This window comes from Rhinoderma darwinii, chromosome 1 (assembly GCF_050947455.1).
Source record: "Rhinoderma darwinii isolate aRhiDar2 chromosome 1, aRhiDar2.hap1, whole genome shotgun sequence".
Classification (NCBI taxonomy): domain Eukaryota; kingdom Metazoa; phylum Chordata; class Amphibia; order Anura; family Rhinodermatidae; genus Rhinoderma; species Rhinoderma darwinii.
Window position 1 is genome coordinate 236,242,089 of NC_134687.1, and position 14,819 is coordinate 236,256,907.

Below are 14,819 nucleotides of genomic sequence, written 5' to 3' on the forward strand. Positions count from 1 at the left end.
TAATTTCTTAGTGGTAACGCTAGGGGTCGCCTACAAACATCGCACTTACATACAGCCATAACTGCATTTTTTTATATTTTATTTTCTCAGCCCTTTCATCACGAGGGTCTGATTTTTAGTAGAATTCGTTTCTAAAATCACGTCAGACTTTTTGAGAATACACGTATTTATAACGGCGAATTGCTCTTTCCAGAAAAAAAGGTATGGGGAAGGGGATTCAAACTCCAGAGAAGATTTCCAACCGAAACTTAATTTGGCCACAAAAGCGATATCTATGCTAGCCTACTCTCCTGGGCATGTCCACCTTTTTTTTTTTTTTCCGGGGGTCACCCTATTTTCAGGCTCCCTCACCCGGTGATATATGATTTTCACCCGTTTTTCAGGGAAGGGACACAGCATCCACAAATAAATAAAAAAATCTTCCATTTTGGATTAATCATACAGATAGCGGCCTAGTGCAGCAGCAAACAGTCTGAACAAGAGTTGGGAGCGAGAAGGGTATATACTGGGGTCTGAATATTTTTTTTGTCTGATGTGGGGTCTGAATTAAAGGGGTATTCCCAGAATGAACAATTATTACCTATCCACAGAATAGGTGACAATTGTCCAATCGCTGGGGACCCCACCGCTGTGGATAGGTAATAATTGTTGATTTTGGTACAACCCCTTTAAGTTAGGAGTCTTAGGCCTTGTGCACACTTCAGACACCGTTTTCACTGCCGTTTTTAACGGATCCATGTGCCCGTTTTAGCGGCCGTGTGCACTCCGTGTTTCCGAGCGCCGAGTATGGTACTGTCCAGGGTGCTGAAAGAGTTAGTGGGCTGCACTGATCGGCGGTAACTCTTTCAGCACCCTGGACAGTACCATGCTTGGCGCTCGGAAAATAAAATTTTAATGTAATTAAAAAAAATAAAGTTCATACTTAGTTTCCCCCTGTCCGGCCTCCAGCGATGACGTTTCATCCATGTCACCGCTGCAACCAATCACAGGCTGTAGTGGCGGTCACGCATGTCAGGATGATGTCAGAAGGCCGGCCTCCAGGGATGACGCTTCATCCCACGTGACCGCCTCTGCAGCCAATCACAGGCTGCAGCAGCCTCTGCAGCCAATCACAGGCTGCCGCGTCAGAATGAAGGCTGGACTGGAGGAAGAAGAGGGACTCGTCACCAAGACAACGACCGGGTAAGTATCAACTGCTTTTTATTTTATATTTAATCAGCAGCCTCTTTTCTCTATCAGTCATTGATAGAGACAAGTGGCTGCCGATTAGTGTAATATATCTATAATGTACTTCTGCCCGCCCGGCCATTGCTAGGCAACGGCTCCGTCACACACGGACGGCACACGGATGCCTTCCGTGTGCCTTCAGTTTTTTTGACGGCCCCATTGACTTGCATTGGCCTCACGGTCACGGAATCTCGGACCAAAGTAGGGCATGCTCTACTTTGGATCGGAACGGAGCAACGGGACCATCAAAAAAACTGAAGTGTGCATGGCCCCATTGAAATGAATGGGTCAGGGTGCTAGCCGTCAGAAAAACGGCTAGCACCCTGAAGGAAAAAACTGAAGTTGGCATGGGGCCTAATATTAATATAGGGGGTCTGAATATATTTAGGAGTCTGGTCTGGGTTCTCAATATGTTTAGGCAGTCTGATCAGGGGGTCTGAATATATTAAAAAAGAAATAAAAACTGGACAACCCCTTTAATGTAGGGGCCTGGTCTGGGGTCTGATATAGATCGCTATGTTGACTTCTTCCAGCTTTGTCTTACCTCTGTAGAGTTTGCCTTATAGACATCTTTGTATCCTCACCCTCTACACTAGTACAAGTTCCTCATAGTGCCGCACACTGTGGCCCCTTAATATCATAGTGCAGACACTGTGCTCCCTGACTATCATAGAGTCACACACTGTGGCTCCTGAAAAGCATAGTGCAAACACTGTGCCCCTGACTATCATACTGCCACACACTGTGTCCCCTGAATACCATAGTGCCATGTACTATGCCCCCTTAAAACAATAGCTCCACACGCTGCCCCCTGAATATATTAATGTCACAAGCTGTGTCCCCTAAAAACAATAGCTCCACACACTGTACCCCCGAAAATATTGCTACACATTATGTTGCCTAAAAATGGTCCCACACACAATGCCCCCTGAAAGGAATAATGCAATACACTGTGCCCCTGAAATAAAAAATACAATGCACAGTGCCCCCTAGAAAAAAATGCTATACGCTGTGCCTCCTGAAATAAATTATACAATATACTGTGCCCCTGAAATAAATAATACAATATACTGTGCCCCCTGAAATACTAAAATATAATGTGCTCCATGATATAAATAATACAATACACTGCGCCTCCTTAAATAAATAATGATATACTCTGTGCCCCCTGGAAATAAATAATACAATATACTGTGCCCCCTGAAATACTAAAATATAATGTGCTCCATGATATAAATAATACAATACACTGCGCCTCCTGAAATAAATAATGATATACTCTGTGCCCCCTGAAATAAATAATATTATACACTGTGCCCCTTGAAATAAATAATTCTACACACCGTGCCTCTAAAATATACTACACACTGTGCTCCTTAAAGAGGCTCTGTCACCAGATTATAAAATCCCTATCTCCTATTGAATGTTTTCGGCGCTGCAATGTAGATAACAGTAAAGTTTTTTTGTTTTTTTTAAAAACGATCATTTTTGCCCAAGTTATGAGCAATTTTAGATTTATGCAAATTAGCTTTTCAATGGACAACTGGGCGTGTTTTCTCGTTTTACCAACTGGGCGTGTATTGTGTTTTTACCAACTGGGCGTGTTTACTCGTTTTACCAACTGGGCGTTGTGAATAGAAGTGTATGACGCTGACAAATCAGCGTCATACACTACTCATCGTTCCCACCCAGCTTCTTTCACTGCAGACACACAGCGTGACGTCACCCACAGGTCCTTCAACCTTGGCGTCGGACGAGAGAAGATACATCAGCTACAGGCGTCCGAAAGGGTAATATGCTCGTCTCTAGGGAGTTTGCTATGCTTACCTGCACACGGTGATGCTGCTGCAGATTCAACTGTACCCTCTGACGCCTGGAGCCGATGTGTCTTCTCTCTTCCGACGCCAAGGTTGAAGGACCTGTGGGTGACGTCACGCTGTGTGTCTGCAGTGAAAGCTGGGTGGGAACGATGAGAAGTGCATGACGCTGATTTGTCAGCGTCATACACTTCTATTCGCAACGCTTATTCAAAACGAGAAAACACGCCCAGTTGTCCATTGAAAAGCTCATTTGCATAAATCTAAAATTGCTCATAACTTGGGCAAAAATTATCGTTTAAAAAAACAAAAAAAAAACTGTCATCTACATTTTATAATCTGGTGACAGAGCCTCTTTAAATAAATAATACTATACACTGTGCCCCCTTAAAATATATAATTAATTTTCACATAGTGCGACTTTCCATTGTAAAAATATTCACAAAGACAAGTAACAATTTTTCTCCCATACGAATAAATGGAAAATGGTAAGTATGGCACTTTTTTGGGCAGCAAGCAAGTTAAACATGCAAACTTTTCCTGTAAGAATCACTGCCACTGTATGTGTCATATGCAGCCTGTTCGGCCTGGGCTTGTCCATTATGTAGGTGTCGGAGGGCTGGAGGCTGAACGGTTGACTGTGTGCCGGAGGTGACGCTACGCAGGAGGTCTCCTGGAATTCTTAGGGATCCCGAGTACTAAGTACTAGAGTGGTACGGCATGGCAAGGCCAGAGTGTTGTCACTACAGTACAGACGTGGCAACCCTCAATCACCTTTTACATATGTCCATCAAGCTCAACTAGGGAAGGGGAGAGCATGTGAATAAAAGTAAGAGAGGTTATTAAATCTTTGTTTCCATCTATTGATCCAGAGGAAGGCAAAAAATTAGGCAATCTCCCCTAATAGGGAAAGAATTTCTTACTGACCTTAAGTAGCGATGAGACTGGATCAACATTGTGTTACGCACTTATCTTTCCCCACCCCTGTGCTTTCCTCCCCTGCCAGCTGGCCACGGCAGGAGAGTCAGCCACCCGATCACTTATAGGCTGAGTTCACATGGGGCGGATACGTTGCATAAAAGCACGCAGCGTATCTGCCCTGTGTGCCATAGGGAATTCTGGGAGAAAAACCGCACCAAACTATTGTGCAGTTTTTCGCCCTGAATGTCCGTTGCAGAAAACTGCAGCACTGAAGTTTCATCCCAGGAGTCTGCTGCCGCCTATGATTGGCGTCATCCCAAGAGGCCGGCCCTCTGACGTCATACAGGCCGGCCTCTTGGGATGACTTTTCATCCCATGTGACTGCCGCTACAGCCTGTGATTGGCTGTAGCGGTCACATGGGATGAAACGTCATCCCAGGAGGAAGGCCTAGAGGAAGAAACACAGACTCCTCGGTAAGCCCCCATGCACACAACAGTAGGCATCCGTATGTACGGTCCGTATTGCATCCGTATTCCATCCATATATACGAGTCCGTAAAAAAAGGGAGGTTGAAAATGATGTCATCAACATGTTGCCTAGCAATGCTTCCGTAAATACGGACGGTTTACGGATGCACATCAGTAGCCGTCCGTATTTACAGATGCTCCCATAGACTTCTATGGGAGAGTCCTTGCCGTAATTACTGACAAGAATAGGACAGGTTCTATCATTTTTTTTCAGCACGGACACCCATCAGTAAAAATACTGAAAGGTGTCCATAGCCAATAGAAATGAATGGGTCCGTAATTACTGTCAGTAATTACTGATGGAAAATACTGTCGTGTGCATGGGGCCTTAGGCCCCATGCACACGACAGCAAAAAACCTCAGAGCCATTCACTTTCATTGAACGGAGCCATTCACTTTCATTGAACACTGACACCTTTCCGTAGCACTACGGAAGGGTGTCAGTGCCGTGGAAATGTTCCGGGAATTATGGATTGCGGGCACGGTCGTGTGCATGGGGCCTGAGTATAAGATTTTTTTTTCCTGAGTTAGGCCCCATGCACACGACCGTAAAAAACCTCAGTTTTTGCGGACCGCAATTGCGGTCCGCAAAAACGGAGCCATTCACTTTCATTGAACACTGACACCTTTCCGTAGCACTACGGAAGGATGTCCGTGCCGTGGAAATCTTCCGGGAATTATGGAACATGTCCGTTCTTTCGCATTTTGCGGGCCGTGCTCCCATACTTTGTATGGGAGCACGGCCCGAAAATGCGGCTGTCAGTCAGCGGCCGGCCGTGCCCGCAATCGCGGGCCGTGATTGCGGGCACGGTCGTGTGCATGGGGCCTTACATTTCTGAGGCGGAATCGCTGAGAGCCCACCGTGAAAAAATGCAACAACTGCTATTTGTTGTGGGTTTTACCTCCCCATTCAATAGGGAAAGCCTGAAACAAATAAGCAGCATTTACGCAAATACAATTGACATGCTGGGGAATAAAATTCCGCACTTCAGGTCAATTTCTGAGCGTTTTTTTCCACTCAGTCTTTACGCAGGGTGTGGATTAGATTTGTTTTATCTCATCCACTTTGCTGCTACTCTATTCGCTGTGGATTTTCCGCAACAAATTCTGTTGCAGAAAATCCGCAGTATTTACACAACATTTGAACTGACCCTTAAGCTTACGGCTGTTCCGCTAATCAGGAGGCTTGGCCTGCTGGCCAAACAGGGAGCACAGCCTCCAGCTAATCAGAGTGCCACGCATTTTATTTCATTTGCTCTCTTCTTGGCTTCAGTGCAAGTTACGGTATGTTCACACGAGGTTATTATGTCCGTAATTGACGGACGTATTTCGGCCGCAAGTACCGGACCGAACACAGTGCAGGGAGCCGGGCTCCTAGCATCATAGTTATGTACGACGCTAGGAGTCCCTGCCTCGCTGCGGACAACTGTCTCGTACTGAAAACATGATTACAATACGGGACAGTTGTCCGGCAGCGAGGCAGGGACTCCTAGCGTCGTACATAAGTATGATGCTAGGAGCCCGGCTACCTGCACTGTGTTCGGTCCGGTACTTGCGGCCGAAATACGTCTGTCAATTACGGACGTAATGACCTCGTGTGAACATACCCTAAGTATTTGACTAAAAGGAAGCGATTGAAGCATGTGTTTAGGATGCGGACAGTCAAAATGTAATAGACTGTTACAATCCGTGGGTTTCATATATAAATCTGTTACTAATTTATCATCCAATTTCTAAACCATTGTGTCGAAGAATTGCAAAGACAGTTCAGACAAACTCATGGTGAATTTGATGTCAGTATTAATATAGTTCAAAATTGGAGTAGAACTCCTCTAATTCACTTATGGTACCAGTCCAAATAGCAAAGACATGGTCGATGTATCTCCATCACTTCTGTACATGGCTGAAGTGGTGGGAAACATAGACGTGTCTCTACTCAAGCACCGCCAGGCGGTCCCTTTATTTTAACATAGAAATTGTCTCGAAATAGTTCTCTGTGAGAACTACCTCCAGTAAGCTCATCAAAAAGATGATGCATAGAATGGTCAATCAAGGTGTATAAACTACACACATCAAATGACACCAAGATGACCATGTCATTGAGTGATAAAATAAAATAAAGTCTGAAGTATCTTGGATGAACGAAGTGGCATGTAATCTTAACACCTTATCAAAAATAGAGGCTATTGAACCCCTACCCGAGAAAATAGGTCGTCCTGGGGGTTTTCTGAATCCGAACATTTTTGGGTTTTAGGCAGGCAGTAAATGACCGGGGTAACCGGACATGGCACCGTGAGAAATTCAACCAACTCTTTGTCAATTATACCCCCTAACAAGGCTTGCTCTAATAGAGCACTAATCCGATGCTGGATATGAAATTTAGGGTCACCACCTAATTTACCATAGACAGTAGTGTCTTCAACCTGACTTGTAATTTCACTTAAATAAAGTGATGTGTCCATGACGACCAAAGCCCCGCCTTTGTCGGCTGGCTTGATCATCAGGGACACATTACTGGTGAGCAGTGGCGTAACTACCGCCGTAGGAGCAGTAGCGGCTGCTACGGGGCCCGTGGCATGGGGCCCGTGTCGCCCGCCGGCACGGGCCCCCACCATGGCCGGAGGCTCCGCTAGCTGCCGCTATGGCTGCTACAGCGGGACGCCACAACACTACGGCAGAGCAGGGAGGTATCTCCCCGCTCTGCCATTAAGCAAAAGAGATAAAAACAAGGGGACATATACAAAAACACCGAAAAAGGCCATACTTACAAATGGACACAGCCAGGTCAGAAACGCTGATGAAGGAGAGAGAGCAGGTGCTTTAAATAATAATAGCCACTCCCACTAGTCTTGAGGGAAGTCAGGAAAAGGTCAAAAGGGAGATTACAAAGCAGGTGTCTGGGTGTTACAAATGGACACAGCCAGGTCAGAAACCTCATGAACCTCATGTGTCTCATGACGTATACACTATCCCTCCATGTTTCACACACTTGCACCCCATTATGTGTTGTTGTTTGGCATAGCAAGCAGGGTAGCCCGCTCTATGAACTATCAAGGCGTCACAAATAGGCTTCTACCTGGCTATACACGTTGTGCCTCATGACGCACACACTATCCCTCCATGTTTCACACACTTGCACCCCATTATCCATTTATTTCTATTGAGGCACTTCTCATTACCGCCCCCTATATTTCACTCATAGTATTACACTTGCACACACACTATTCATTTATTATTTCTTACTACACATCCCATGCACCACACACACCACTCCCCTCAAGACTTGTTAGGGATCTGCCAGGTACTTCATCTAGCTACACTCCTGGGATTAATCAATCCACACCTGAGGCCAGACCTGTTCGACTGACACCTTCTCCCACCAACCAGGGTGGCAGGCTCAGGAGTGGGAGAGCCTATCGCGGCCTGGTCTCTCGGAGTTAGCTCCGCCCCCTGCCCTTTATTACCTGCCCTGTGCTCTCCCTCAGTGCTTGTAATTCTTTTGGATTCCTGGCCCCACTGCTGCTTGCTCCAGCCTGCTTCTGCCGTGCTTCTGCCTTGCTGCAGTTCTGCTTGACCTGCTTTGCTTGCCCTGGCTTGCTTCTGTCTCCGTGTCCGCTCGGGTGTACTCACTTCGTCCTGGTCCTGACTTCGTTCGCCGCCCCGTTTCCTCGTGGCGTTCCGTGGCTACTGCCCCTTCCCTTGCGTGTTCCCTGTTTGTCTTCCTGTGCACTTAGCCAGCGTAGGGACCGCCGCCCAGTTGTACCTCGTCGCCTAGGGCGGGTCGTTGCAAGTAGGCAGGGACAGGGCGGTGGGTAGATTAGGGCTCACTTTCCCTTCACCTCCTTCCTGCCATTACATAATTACAAGCCCTTACCTAGTCTACCATTTCTCCTACGCTGACGCTATCATGGACCCCCTTGAGACCCTGACCCAGCAGATGCAGGGCCTCTCCCTACAGGTCCAGGCCCTGGCCGAAAGGGTCAATCAGGGTGACGCTGCTTTAGTAGTACCCCTCACCTCACCTCTAGAACCCGACCTCAAGTTACCTGACCGGTTTTCAGGGGACCGTAAGACGTTTCTCTCCTTCCGGGAGAGTTGCAGACTGTATTTCCGCCTAAAGCCCCACTCCTCAGGTTCCGAGAACCAGCGGGTGGGTATCATCATATCCCGACTCCAGGAAGGGCCCCAAGAGTGGGCCTTCTCCTTGGCTCCTGACGCCCCTGAACTTTCCTCTGTTGATCGTTTTTTCTCTGCCCTCGGACTCATTTACGACGAGACTGACAGGACTGCTTTAGCCGAGAGTCAGCTGGTGACCTTACGTCAGGGTAGAAGACCGGTTGAGGAATACTGTTCTGATTTTAGGAAGTGGTGCGTAGCTTCTCAGTGGAACGATCCGGCCCTAAGGTGCCAGTTTAGGTTAGGATTATCTGACGCCCTGAAGGATCTGCTGGTTAGCTACCCCTCGCCTGACTCCCTTGACCAGGTTATGGCCCTAGCAGTACGACTTGACCAACGTCTCAGGGAACGTCAGCTAGAACGCTTCAGTGTGCTCCCCTCTGACTTTTCTGCGATTCCCCCCGAGGTCCCGTCTCCTCGCCCCTCCACGGAGGACTCGGAGGTACCTATGCAACTCGGGGCCTCCATGTCCCCTCGACAACGTAGGGAGTTTCGCAGAATGAATGGTCTCTGCTTCTACTGTGGGGACGACAAGCATCTACTGAACACCTGTCCCAGGCGCAAGAATAAGAAGCCGGAAAACTTCCGCGCCTAAGTGATCATCGGGGAGGTCACTTGGGCGCACAGGTATTTCCCGTTAATGTGAAACGCAATAAAATTTTGCTTCCCTTTCAGGTCTCGTTTGCTGGCCGGTCTGCCACGGGCAGTGCTTTCGTGGATTCTGGCTCATCTGCTAATATCATGTCTGTGGAATTTGCTATGTCTCTAAAGATGCCTTGTATTGATTTACTTTATCCTATCCCTGTAGTAGGAATCGACTCAACACCCCTTGCTAATGGTTATTTTACTCAGCATACTCCTGTTTTTGAACTCCTGGTTGGCTCCATGCATTTGGAGCAGTGCTCTGTACTGGTGATGCAGGGATTATCGTCTGATCTGGTTTTAGGCCTTCCCTGGTTGCAGTTGCATAATCCCACATTTGATTGGAATACTGGGGATCTCACCAAATGGGGTAATGAATGTCTGATGTCATGTCTTTCTGTTAACTCTATTTCTCCCCGGGAGGAGGTAAACACACTTCCTGAGTTTGTTCAGGACTTCGCCGATGTGTTTTCTAAGGAGGCCTCCGAGGTGTTGCCCCCCCATAGAGATTACGATTGCGCTATCGATTTGGTGCCTGGTGCCAAGCTTCCTAAGGGTAGGATATTTAATCTTTCATGTCCTGAACGTGAAGCGATGAGGGTGTATATCCAAGAATGCCTGGCCAAGGGTTTCATTCGCCCCTCGACTTCTCCTGTAGGTGCTGGCTTCTTCTTCGTGGGGAAGAAGGATGGTGGTCTTAGGCCGTGCATTGATTATCGTAACCTGAATAAGGTCACCGTAAGGAACCAGTACCCACTTCCTTTGATTCCGGATCTTTTTAATCAGGTTCAGGGAGCACAATGGTTTTCTAAGTTCGATCTACGGGGGGCATATAACCTTATCCGCATCAAAGAGGGGGATGAGTGGAAAACTGCGTTCAACACACCCGAGGGTCATTTCGAATACCTGGTCATGCCCTTTGGGTTGTGTAATGCCCCTGCTGTCTTCCAGAATTTTATTAATGAAATCCTGAGAGAGTACCTGGGTAATTTTCTTGTTGTGTACCTTGATGACATACTGGTGTTTTCCAAGGACTGGTCCTCCCACGTGGAGCATGTCAGGAAGGTGCTCCAGGTCCTTCGGGAGAATAATCTGTTTGCTAAGACTGAAAAATGTGTCTTTGGGGTACAGGAGATACCATTTTTAGGGCAAATCCTCACTCCTCATGAATTCCGCATGGACCCTGCCAAGGTTCAAGCTGTGGCGGAATGGGTCCAACCTGCCTCCCTTAAGGCGTTACAGTGTTTTTTAGGGTTCGCCAACTATTACAGGAGATTTATTGCCAACTTCTCGGTCGTCGCTAAGCCTCTTACGGACCTTACCCGCAAGGGTGCCGATGTCCTCCATTGGCCCCCTGAGGCCGTCCAGGCCTTTGAGACTCTCAAGAAGTGCTTTATCTCGGCCCCCGTGCTGATTCAGCCCAACCAAGAGGAGCCATTTATTGTGGAGGTTGACGCTTCCGAGGTGGGAGTGGGGGCCGTCCTGTCCCAGGGTACCAGCTCCCTCACCCATCTCCGCCCCTGTGCTTACTTCTCTAGGAAGTTTTCGCCCACGGAGAGTAACTATGATATTGGCAACCGCGAACTTCTAGCCATTAAATGGGCTTTTGAGGAGTGGCGGCACTTCCTGGAGGGGGCCAGACACCAGGTAACGGTCCTTACGGATCACAAGAATCTGGTTTTCCTAGAATCGGCCCGGAGGCTTAATCCTAGACAAGCTCGGTGGGCACTATTCTTTACCAGATTTAATTTCTTGGTTACCTATAGGGCTGGGTCCAAGAATATTAAGGCTGACGCTCTGTCACGTAGTTTCATGGCCAATCCTCCTTCCGAGAAGGATCCCGCTTGTATTTTAACCCCTGGTATAATCGTCTCTGCCACGGATTCTGATTTAGCTTCTGATATCGCGGCTGATCAGGGTGCAGCTCCCGGGAACGTCCCTGGGGACAAACTGTTTGTTCCCCTGCAATACCGGCTGAGGGTACTCAGGGAAAACCATGACTCCGCTCTATCCGGTCATCCTGGCATCTTGGGCACCAAACACCTCATTACCAGAAACTATTGGTGGCCTGGGTTGCCTAAAGATGTTAGGGCTTACGTCGCCGCTTGTGAGGTTTGCGCTAGGTCCAAAACCCCTAGGTCCCGACCTGCGGGCCTACTACGTTCCTTGCCCATTCCCCAGAGACCTTGGACCCATATCTCCATGGATTTTATCACCGATTTGCCTCCATCTCAGGGCAAGTCGGTGGTGTGGGTGGTAGTCGACCGCTTCAGCAAGATGTGCCACTTTGTGCCCCTTAAGAAGCTACCTAACGCCAAGATGTTAGCTTCTTTGTTTGTGAAACACATCCTGCGTCTCCATGGGGCCCCAGTCAATATCGTTTCTGACAGAGGGGTACAATTTGTTTCCTTATTTTGGAGAGCTTTTTGTAAAAAGTTGGAGATTGATCTGTCCTTCTCCTCCGCCTTCCATCCCGAAACCAATGGCCAAACGGAAAGGACCAACCAATCCCTAGAACAATATTTAAGGTGTTTCATCTCTGACTGTCAATTCGATTGGGTCTCATTCCTTCCCCTTGCTGAATTTTCCCTGAATAACCGGGTCAGTAACTCGTCAGGGGTCTCCCCGTTTTTCTGTAATTTCGGGTTTAACCCTAGGTTCTCCTCCGTCTCCCCTGGTTGTTCCAATAATCCTAAGGTAGAGGAGGTTCATCGGGAACTGTGCACTGTCTGGGCCCAGGTTCAGAAGAACCTAGAGGCGTCCCAGAGCGCACAAAAGATTCAGGCGGATAGTAGACGTTCTGCTAACCCCCGGTTTGTCGTCGGGGATTTGGTCTGGTTGTCGTCCAGGAACTTGCGCCTTAAGGTCCCGTCCAGGAAGTTTGCTCCCCGATTTATTGGACCTTATAAGATCATTGAAGTCCTCAACCCTGTATCCTTCCGTCTGGAGCTCCCCCCATCCTTTCGCATACATGACGTCTTCCATGCCTCCCTCCTTAAACGCTGCTCCCCGTCCTGGTCCCCCTCGAGGATACCTCCTGTTCCCGTTCTCACCCCTGAGGGGGTGGAATTCGAGGTGGCCAAGATTATGGACAGTAGGATGGTCCAGGGCTCCCTCCAGTACCTGGTCCATTGGAGAGGATACGGGCCGGAGGAGAGGACTTGGGTACCTGCCCGTGATGTTCACGCTGGGGTATTGATCAGGAGGTTCCACCTCCTCTTCCCCACTAAACCGGGTCCCCTTAGTAAGGGTCCGGTGGCCCCTCATAAAAGGGGGAGTACTGTTAGGGATCTGCCAGGTACTTCATCTAGCTACACTCCTGGGATTAATCAATCCACACCTGAGGCCAGACCTGTTCGACTGACACCTTCTCCCACCAACCAGGGTGGCAGGCTCAGGAGTGGGAGAGCCTATCGCGGCCTGGTCTCTCGGAGTTAGCTCCGCCCCCTGCCCTTTATTACCTGCCCTGTGCTCTCCCTCAGTGCTTGTAATTCTTTTGGATTCCTGGCCCCACTGCTGCTTGCTCCAGCCTGCTTCTGCCGTGCTTCTGCCTTGCTGCAGTTCTGCTTGACCTGCTTTGCTTGCCCTGGCTTGCTTCTGTCTCCGTGTCCGCTCGGGTGTACTCACTTCGTCCTGACTGTTCGTTCGCCGCCCCGTTTCCTCGTGGTGTTCCGTGGCTACTGCCCCTTCCCTTGCGTGTTCCCTGTTTGTCTTCCTGTGCACTTAGCCAGCGTAGGGACCGCCGCCCAGTTGTACCTCGTCGCCTAGGGCGGGTCGTTGCAAGTAGGCAGGGACAGGGCGGTGGGTAGATTAGGGCTCACTTTCCCTTCACCTCCTTCCTGCCATTACAAGACTAGTGGGAGTGGCTATTATTATTTAAAGCACCTGCTCTCTCCTTCATCAGCGTTTCTGACCTGGCTGTGTCCATTAAACAAAAGACATGTATCCCCTATCCACAGGATAGGGGATACATGTGTGATCGCTGGCATTGATAGGGAGTACGGGGGACTGAAAGTCCCCTGAAGTTCTCCATCACAAACCTCGGACTTCCGGGGTCTGTGTCGGCAGCTCCGTAGAAATGAATGGAGCGCCGATCGCGCTTGTGCGCATGCGTGACCAGCGCTCCTTTAATTTTTAGTGAGCTGCGCAGACGCCGGAAGTCAGAGGTTAGTCATAGAGAACTTGGGGGGACTTTCAGTCCCCCAATCTCCCTATTGCTGCCAGCGATCACACATGTACCCCCTATCCTGTGGATAGGGGATACATGTCTTTTGTCGGACACGCTGTAGGTCGCATTTTTTTGGGAGGGGGGACGCTGTATGGCGTTCCCTACAGGGGGGGGCGCTGTATGGCGTTCCCTACAGGGGGGGGGGCGCTGTATGGCGTTCCCTACAGGGGGGGCTCTGTATGGCGTTCCCTACAGGGGGGGCTCTGTATGGTGTTCTCTACAGGGGGGGGCTGTATGGCGTTACCCACAGGGGGGGCTTACATACAGCCCCCCCTGTAGGGAACGCCATACAGCCCCCCCTGTAGGGAACGCCATACAGCCCCCCTGTAGAGAACGCCATACAGCCCCCCCCTGTAAGGAACGCCATACAGCCCCCCTGTAGGGAACGCCATACAGCCCCCCCCCCTGTAGGGAACACCATACAGCGTCCCCCCCCTGTAGGGAACGCCATACAGCCCCCCTGTAGGGAACGCCATACAGCCCCCTCTGTAGAGAACGCCATACAGCCCCCTCTGTAGATAACGCCATACAGCCCCCTGTAGATAACGCCATACAGCCCCCTGTAGATAACGCCATACAGCCCCCTGTAGATAACACCATACAGCCCCCCCTGTAGATATCTACAGAGGGGGCTGTATGGCGTTATCTACAGAGGGGGCTGTATGGCGTTATCTACAGGGGGGGGCTGTAAAAAAGGCACTATCTACAAGGGGGGGGTTGTGTGACACCCAGGGGAGGGGGGGCCCCAGTCAAAAGTTTGCTATGGGGCCCAGTCTTTCCTAGTTACGCCCCTGCTGATGAGGGTCCGTAAGGCTTCTCTTTCAACTGCTGTGAGGTTAGACTATAGTGGCAAAGACCCCCCACCGTCATCCCTGAGTGCATGTATTCTCTGTTTAACGGCAAAAATGAATGCATCCATGACTGGTTCATTGGTATAAGGTTGCCAAGAGCTCTTTTTAGATAGACTACCAGAATTCAATGACAGTTCATGTCACGGAGCGGGTTAGTGGGCCCACTAGGCCGTACCGCCGCAGCGGGGAGGCAGCTGACCAAACAGGACACCCCAGAAATATAATGTCCCGCACAAGGGTACCTGAATAGTCCAGGTGGTGGCCGCAGCTCTGGCACAGATGAGATAGGTGCAGCAGATGGCGCCAAACGTGGCGGATGACACAGGAGCCGCAAGTTGCGCAGACGTGGCAGATTCCTCCGGACGTGGCAGATAACACAGGACGTGGCAGATGACACAGGACGTGGCGGATTCCTCCAGACGTGGCAGA

The 14,819-nt window shown here is 49.4% G+C and overlaps 1 long non-coding RNA gene across 2 annotated transcripts in view; it reads left to right on the plus strand.

Moving 5' to 3' along the window:
• The first annotated feature begins 11 nt into the window (after window positions 1-11).
• LOC142760009 (uncharacterized) overlaps window positions 12-14,819 on the plus strand; it is a 125,432-nt gene continuing 110,624 nt past the window's right edge. For both annotated transcript variants that reach the window (XR_012883231.1, XR_012883230.1), the window contains exon 1: window positions 12-201. This is a non-coding gene — a long non-coding RNA (uncharacterized LOC142760009). The remainder of the gene's footprint in view (window positions 202-14,819) is intronic.